The sequence below is a fragment of the Ahaetulla prasina genome, chromosome 2 (genome assembly GCF_028640845.1).
Source record: "Ahaetulla prasina isolate Xishuangbanna chromosome 2, ASM2864084v1, whole genome shotgun sequence".
Taxonomy (NCBI): Eukaryota; Metazoa; Chordata; class Lepidosauria; order Squamata; family Colubridae; genus Ahaetulla; species Ahaetulla prasina.
The window spans coordinates 189062655-189071458 of NC_080540.1; positions in this window are offsets into that span (position 1 = coordinate 189062655).

Below are 8804 nucleotides of genomic sequence, written 5' to 3' on the forward strand. Positions count from 1 at the left end.
ATATGTAACTATTTTCTTTAAATCAATTAAATTGGCTTCCATAGTCAATATCCATCTTGGTACTTTTGTGTAAAAAGTCCAAATCTTTGTCCAAATTTCTAGCAATACTTCTTTTACATGGTGTCTTTGGAAGTATGTGTGGGCTTTGTTCTTTCCTTCCCAAATAAAGGCATGCCAACCCGTCTATAAATCATGCCCCTCAATCGTTAGAATTCTTCCATTTTTTAGATTTATCTATTCTTTGAGCCATGATATTACTGCAGCCTGATGGTAAAGTTCCCAATCTGAGAGTCCAAAGCCACCTTTATTTCTGGAGTCTTGTAAAAGTTTTAATTTGATTCTGGGCTTTTTCCCCAACCATATAAACTTACTAATAATTTTATTTAATTTTTCGAAGAAGCTTTCCCCCAATTTTATAGGAACTGTTTGAAATAGATATAAAATTTTTGGTAGGATATTCATCTTTATAGTAGCAATTCTTCCAATCAATGATATTTGTAATTTTGCCCTTCTCTCTAAATCTTTTTGAATTTGCTGTAGTAGTTTCAAATAATTATCTTCCTATCTAGACCCGTTCCAGTCCGGCTTTCGGCCCGGTTTCAGTACAGACACGGCTTTGGTCGCGTTGGTGGATGATCTCTGGAGGGCCAGGGACAAGGGTTACTCCTCTGCCCTGGTCCTATTAGACCTCTCAGCGGCTTTTGATACCATCGACCATGGTATCTTGCTGCGCTGGCTGGAGGGGTTGGGAGTGGGAGACACCGTTTATCAGTGGTTCTCCTCCTACCTCTCTGACCGGACGCAGACGGTGTTGATAGGAGGGCAGAGATCGACTCCCAGGTGCCTCATGTGTGGGGTGCCGCAGGGATCGATTCTCTTACCCCTCCTGTTCAACATCTATATGAAGCCACTGGGTGAGATCATCAGTGGTTTTGGGGTGAGATACCAACTGTACGCTGATGACACTCAGCTGTACTTTTCCACCCCAGGCCACCCCAGCGAAGCTGTTGAAGTGCTGTCCCGGTGTTTGGAAGCCGTACGGGTCTGGATGGGGAGGAACAGGCTCAAACTTAATCCCTCCAAGACGGAGTGGCTGTGGATGCCGGCACCCTGGTACAGTCAGCTGCAGATGCGGCTGTCTGTTGGGGGTGAGTCGTTGGCCCCAATGGAGAAGTTGCGCAACTTGGGCGTGCTCCTGGATGGGCGGTTGTCCTTTGAAGAACACTTGACGACTGTCTCCAGGAGAGCTTTTTATCAGGTTCGCCTGATCCGCCAGTTGCGTCCCTTCCTGGACCGGGATGCCTTATGCACAGTCACTCATGCTCTCGTTACTTCTCACTTAGACTATTGCAATGCTCTCTACATGGGGCTCCCCTTGAAGAGCACTCAGAGACTCCAGCTAGTCCAGAATGTGGCTGCGCGGGTTATTGAGGGAGCGGGTCGAAGCTCCCATGTAACACCTATCCTGCGCAGACTGCACTGGCTACCTGTGGTCTTCCGGGTGCGCTTCAAGGTATTGGTTACCACCTTCAAAGCGCTCCATGGCTTAGGACCGGGTTACTTACGGGACCGTCTACTGCCGTCTTCTATCTCCCAGCGACCAGTGTGTTCCCATAGAGCGGGACTCCTTAGGGTGCCGTCAGCCAAACAATGTCAACTGGCGGCCCCCAGGGGGAGGGCCTTCTCTGTGGGGGCTCCTACCCTGTGGAACGAGCTTCCCCCTGGACTTCAACAATTACCTGACCTTAAGACCTTTCGCCGCGAACTTAAAACCTATTTATTTTGTATGGCTGGACTGGCTTGATTTTTAAAATTTTAATTTAATTTAAATGGGTTTTAAATTTTTGTAATTTTATGGGTGTAATTTGTATTTTAAATTTTTTGACAAATTGAATAAGTTTTTTAAGGGTTGTTTTTTAATATTGTATGTGTCTGTGTTTGTATTTTATTTGGTTGTTCACTGCCCTGAGTCCTTCGGAAGAAGGGCGGTATACAAATTAAATTATTATTATTATTATTATTATTATTATTATTATTATTATTATTATTATTATTATTATTATTATTATTATTATTATTATTATTAAGGGTAATCTCAACGTTATCCAAATACCCAGATATTTTACTTTTTTCCAATTTGAATTCCTAATTTCTTCTCTAATTTTTTATTTTGACCTTTTGTGAGATTTTTGGTGAGTATCTTTTATATTCCTCTTTTTTAATTTTTAACATTTTTATTTCCTTATTTCCCCTTATCTGAGCCAATAGAACTTCTAATGAAAGAATGAATAAGAGCAGAGATAATGGACATCCTTGCCGAACCCCTTTATTTATATTGACTTTTTCCGTTAGGTTTCCATTTACCATAATTCTTGCAGTTTGATTTGGATAAATTGCACTAATCATTTCTATAAATTTTTCGCCAAATTTCATCCCAGTTAATTGAATAGTTAGAAATTGCCAATTCAAGTTGTCAAATACCTTCTGTGTATCCACCAATATTAATGCCAATTGTCTTTCAGGGTGGGCCTCATAATACTCTGTCATTTGGGTAAAAACCCATTTGATCCGAATGAATAATTTTTTAAAAATTTTTTTTTAATCTTTCTGCCATTATTGTTGCCATAATTTTATAGCTGGCATTTAACGGTGAGATTGGACTATAGTTTTGAATATGTTGATTATCTGTATTTTCTTTTGGGATTATATATGCCTCCTTCCATGAGTTTGTCATTTTAGCGCTCTCCAATACCTCATTATATATTTCCAACATAATTTCTTCTAAAGATTCTTAAAATGTTTTGTATAATTCTGCCGGAATTCCATCTGGCCCTGGGGTTTTATTATTTTTTGGCTTTTTGATTGCCTCTTTCAATTCTATTACGGTAATTTTATCGTTCAACATTTCCCTATCTTCCTCTAATACATTTGGCAAATTTCTCTCTCGTAAATATTTTATAATGTTTTCTTCTGCAATGTTTTCTTGGCAATATAGTGTTTGAAAGTACTTTTGAATAATATTTTTTTTCTCATCTATCTTATAGCACAAATTTCCTTGTTCATCTTGTAAATGCTGTATCAGTTTCTTAGCATTTTCTTTTTTCAATTTGTGGGCTAACCATCTTCCTGGTTTATTTACTGTTTCAAAATAATTTTGTTTTACCGATTTTATATTCTGTATCATTGTGCCTCCGGTTGTAGTATATTAATTTTATGTTTCACTAATTTTCTTTCCTCTATAATTTTCACATTTTGAGGTTCTTTCTTGTTGTTCCCTTTTCTCTTTGTTTCTCCTCACCACATATGCTATAGTAATTCCCCTCATATATGCTGTGGCGGTGTCCCATAAGTTCTGTGATGTTGTATATTCATTCCTATTTTCCTTAAAAAAAATTCTAATTCCCTTTCCATGGTTGTATATAAGATTTTTCTTTTATGATTTTTTGATCTAAAGTCCATTTTCTTTTTTCCCTCTTGCCTTTCCATTTTAATATTTAGGGACTATGGTCTGCCCAGGTGATTGGCATTATATCCATCTCTTCCAAGTTATTTATCAATCTGGATTCATCCAGGCCATATCTATGTGCAACCAGGAATTGTGTGGGTGGGAGAAAAAAGTGTATTGTTCTGGGTTCAGTTCTCTGGGTTCAGTTGTCTCCATGCTTCTCTTAAATTAAACTCTTTTACCATCTCAAAAAATGTACTTGGTAATTTTCATCTTTTGTGTTTATTTTTCTTCGTAATCCTATAATCCAATTTATTGTCTATTACTCCATTAAAGTCCCCTATTATGCAGATATTTTCACCCTCTAATTATAACGGGGTGAGCTCCCGTTACTTGTCCCAGCTTCTGCCAATCTATCAGTTTCGAAAGCACGTAAAAATGCAAGTAGAAAAAATAGGGACCACCTTTGGTGGGAAGGAAACAGCGTTCTGTGTGCCTTAGGCATTTAGTCATGCCGACCACATGACAATGGATACGCCTTCAGACAGCGCTGGCTCTTCGGCTTTGAGACGGAGATGAGCACCAGCCCCTAGAGTCGGCAACGACTAGCACGTATGTGCGAGGGGAACCTTTACCTTTACCTTTAATTATATTGTTGCCTTCGCCATGTGGCCCAACTAATCACCTTGCCTCGCCTCTGCGCTTCATCCACTCTGCTCACCAAAGGTAAGCATGCCACCCGCTCACCATTCACCTCGGGTCGGGGCCCAGGGAGGCGCCATTCCCCGAGACCCCAGTTGGAGCCTCCACCCGCTCACCATTTGCCTTGGCCAGATCAGGGAACGTGCCATTCTCTGGCTCTGGCCTTCCCTGCTGCCCACTCGCCCTCTACCTCATTCACCTTCACCTTCGCCTTGGTACGAGTCCCTGGCTCGGCTCGGCCGGTGAACCTCCAGCTGCCGGTAGTTTTTGGCTGCCTTCCGAGAAGCTCCACTGCTATGCCATCCCTCCAGTGCAGCAGGCCGTTCTCCTGGCCAGGTCTGGCTGCAAACGGCACCAGCAGGCAATGGGGTATGCATGCGTGGCTGGCACAAAGAACAGGGTGGCGATGGCGAAGGCAGTGACAGGACTTCTTCAGGCATCTTTTTTGGCCTATAGTTTTCAGTAGTTTTTGGTGCTAGAAGCCTGCAGCCTCTGCCTCTTTTCTGGCACAAGAAGCCTCCAGCTGTCACTGCTGGATTGTTTCCAGATGGCATTCTCGCACTGAAAAAGAGGCGGCGGCTGCAGGCTTCTTGTGCCAAAAACTACCAAAAGCTACAAGCCAAAAAAGAGGCCTAAAGTCCCCTCACCACCGTCACCTCCCTGTTCTCCTTGCCATCTGCGCACACCAGTGGTGGGTTGCTACTGGTTCTGACCGGTTCTTAAGAACCGTTGGCAAAAATCTGGCCAAGTTCGCAGAACCGGTAACGATGTCCAGTTGGCCATGCCCCTGAACCAGTTCCCTTGGCCGAAGAGGTTGTAAAAACAAAAGGTTTTAAAAGGCTCCTCTGGTGATCCCAGCTGAGTTCCTCATCACCAGAACCTTTAAAAAACATGTAGAAAAAATCCTTTTAAGAGGTTCTGGGCTGCCATGAGGCAAGCCTCATGGGATTGTCAGAGGAGCCTTTTAAAATCTTTTTTTCCTCTGGTGATCCCAGATGAATTTCCTGATCATCACAGGCTTTTAAAACCACTTTTTTACAACCTCTTACAACCGTTCCCACCTATGCCCACCCAATCGCCCCCTCCCGCACTTACCTAATTACTGCTCCTTTCGGGCTGCAAAGCCATGCTTTCCTTTGGCTTCTGCAATCAATTGCATCAGCTAGCAACTGAATCTGCCTGCCTAAAATCCATCTCCTCAGTGAGCAACTCAATCTGCCTGCCTCAATTGGATAAGTAAACTATTAAAAAATAGTTAATCAGGGTTTTTTAAGGAGTTGGGTTTTTAGACAGAAATTAAAAGTTAAGGAAGTTTTAAATTTAGCTGCTTTTATCTAAAACGGCTCTCCAACCTTAGTAACTTTAAGGCTTGTGGACTTAAACTCCCAGAGTTCCTCAGCCAGCTTTTCTGGTTGAGGAACTCTGAGAGTTGAAGTCCACAAACCTTAAAGTTACTAAGATTGGAGATCCCTGATCTAAAAAATATAAATTAAATAAAATATTTGTGCAGCTTTCTGAGATTTGATGTGTTTCTGTGTTTCACTCTAACTACACAAACACACAAAATTTCACAAAGCTGTATGTGACATTTTGTGTGTTTGTATATGTGAGTCAGTTGTATTGTGTTGTGTTGTGTTGTGTGTGTGTAAAGTGTGAAAGTTGGTTTTTGAGTTTTTTGTGGCTGTGTGAAGTTCCTGCTTGTTGCAGGGGCCATTTTGGGTGAAGTGCAGCTGTTTTTACATTATGTGTGAGTCAGTTGTGTTGTGTGTGTGTAAAGTGTGAAAGTTGGTTTTTGGTATCTCTTATTGTTTTGTATACTTTGTTTATTATTTTTATTATTTATTGTTATTGGCCATGCCTACCCAGTCACATGACTGCCAAGCCACTCTTACCCAGTCACATGATCGCCAAGCCACGCCCAGTGTCACATGACATAACATAACATGACCATCAAACCACGCCCACAAAATAACCCACACCCACAGAACCGGTAGTAAAAAAATTTAGAACCCACCCCTGGCACATACACACCCCATTGCCTGCCAGTGCGCATGCACAGCTGCACCCCATTCCAGACCCAGCCAGGAGAATGGCTTACTGCACCAGAGGGATGGCATCACAGAAGGCAGTCAGACTGCAGTGCCTTCAACAGGTACTTCAACATGGTGTGGGAGGAGGGACCCTAAAGTGACAGGCCACAGGAGCTGTCTTTTCTGCTGGTTCTGTGGGTGTGGCTTGGTGGGGGTCATGTGACTGAGGGGGCATGGCCAATTCGATGTCACTCACAGCAAGGTGCTGCCCCACCAAGCCATGCCCAGAGAACCGGTAATAGAAAAATTTGAATCCTACCACTGAATACCTCCTCTTTTGTTAGATCTGTTTCTTCTGAATTGTATCCTTCTATTAGTACATTCCATTCATCAGTTTCTACCAAGTTTCACTAATGGCAACTATTGTATCTGCCTTCACATACTAATACTCCAAGTTCACCCTGTTTGTCCCCTAAATTTTGAGTGCTAATGTATAGACATTTGAGTCCTTTATGGGTCTTGGGTATGTTTCTTATATCTCCTATTTTGTAACTGAGATTTCCATCCTTTCCATCACTCTCTACTTCATTATGTTTTAATTTCTTCTTTCTCTTTACTCCCTTCTTCCTTATGTGATTGGTTATCTAGTTGTTTATGCTTGGATTTGGGTTCTAAAGGTCCTCCCTCAATTTTAGTTTAAAGTCCTCCTGATAAGATGAGCCAGTCATTTTCTGAAAATATTGTTTCCAGTTCTTTTGAGGTGCAGCCCATCCCCTGCCTGTAGCCCTTCATCCAGGTAATTCAAATCACGGTCTAGGAAGCCAAAGTTCTATTGATGACACCAGTTTTTAAGCCAGTGGTTTATTTCTAAAATCCTTTGCTCCTTCATTGGATGGTTTTTGTTTTTTTGTTTTTTTTTGTTTTTGTTTACATTTATATCCGGCCCTTCTCCGAAGACTCAGGGCGGCTTACAGTGTATAAGGCAATAGTCTCATTCTATTTGTATATTTTTTACAAAGTCAACTTATTGCCCCCCCAACAATCTGGGTCCTCATTTTACCTACCTTATAAAGGATGGAAGGCTGAGTCAACCTTGGGCCGGGCTCGAACCTGCAGTAATTGCAGGCTCTGTGTTCTAATAACAGGCTTCTTAACAGCCTGAGCTATCACGGCCCCTGTTGTTGGCCTTTTGTTGGATAAATCACGGCAATCCTTGTTTGCAAACAGACACAGCAGAGGTAGGCAGAGACAGCAAATCTTTGACATTGTTTTGTGCTGGTTCTGATCAAGGGGAATGGATTATGTTTGAAATTAGTACAAGTATAATATTTCTCAATTTACAACCACTCATTCAGCAATCATTCAAAATTACAACAACACTGAGCAAGGGGAATTTATGACTGATCAATGAAGTTGTGGCTGTTGCAGTTTCATAATATAATATATAACAACAGAGTTGGAAGGGACCTTGGAGTCCTTCTAGTCCAACCCCCTGCCCAGGCAGGAAACCTTACACCATCTCAGTCAGATGGTTATCCAACATTTTCTTAAAAATTTCCAGTGTTGGAGCATTCACAACTTCTGCAGGCAAGTCGTTCCACTTATTAATTGTTCTGTCACGAAATTTCTCCTTAGTTCTAAGTTGCTTCTTTCCTTGATCAGTTTCCACCCATTGCTTCTTGTTCTACCCTCAGGTACTTTGGAGAATAGTTTGACTCCCTCTTCTTTGTGGCAACCCCTGAGATATTGGAACACTGCTATCATGTCTCCCCTAGTCCTTCTTTTTATTAAACTAGACATACTGAGTTCCTGCAACCATTCTTCATATGTTTTAGCCTCCACTCCTCTAATCATTTTTGTTGCTCTTCTCTGCACTCTTTCTAGAGTCTCAACATCTTTTTTACATCATGGCAACCAAAACTGGATGCAATATTCCAAGTGTGGACTTACCAAGGCATTATAAAGTGGCACTAACACTTCACGTGATCTTGATTCTATCCCTCTGTTTATGCAGCCCAGAACTGTGTTGGCTTTTTTAGCAGCTGCTGCACACTGCTGGCTCATATCTAAATGGTTATCCACTAGGACTCCAAGATCCCTCTCACAGGTACTACTATCATCATGGTCACATTGTTGTGACTTGGGTACTCAGCTTTTAATTACAACATCACAGCAAGCCATAGTCACATCATCATCATTTGCAACCTTTCCTGCCATTCCCCTAAACAAAGTCAATGGAGAAGCTGGCAGGGAAGGTCACAAATTGCTCCTGTAAGATTCTGGGATCTCTAGATCCCATAAATGCTTAGGATTCCCACAGTAATCCACCATCCATCTGTGGCCTTCACTAGACCCTCTGGATTCCCCAGCACCCACCCACAGCCCATGCCAGCTCACCCGTGCTCCCTAGATCCTGCCTTCCTCCCATGCCCACATACCAAATAGCACCAAATAAACAATTGAGGAATAAACAATATCCTACTTATGGAATCATGAAGGGGAAAGCCACACCACCATCATGATTAGAAGGGCAAACTAGCGCATATAAAGAGCCAGCCAGGAACTTCTCTCCTTTTTGCACTGATGATGTTATCTATTTCAGTAATAAACATCTACCAAAAAAAATA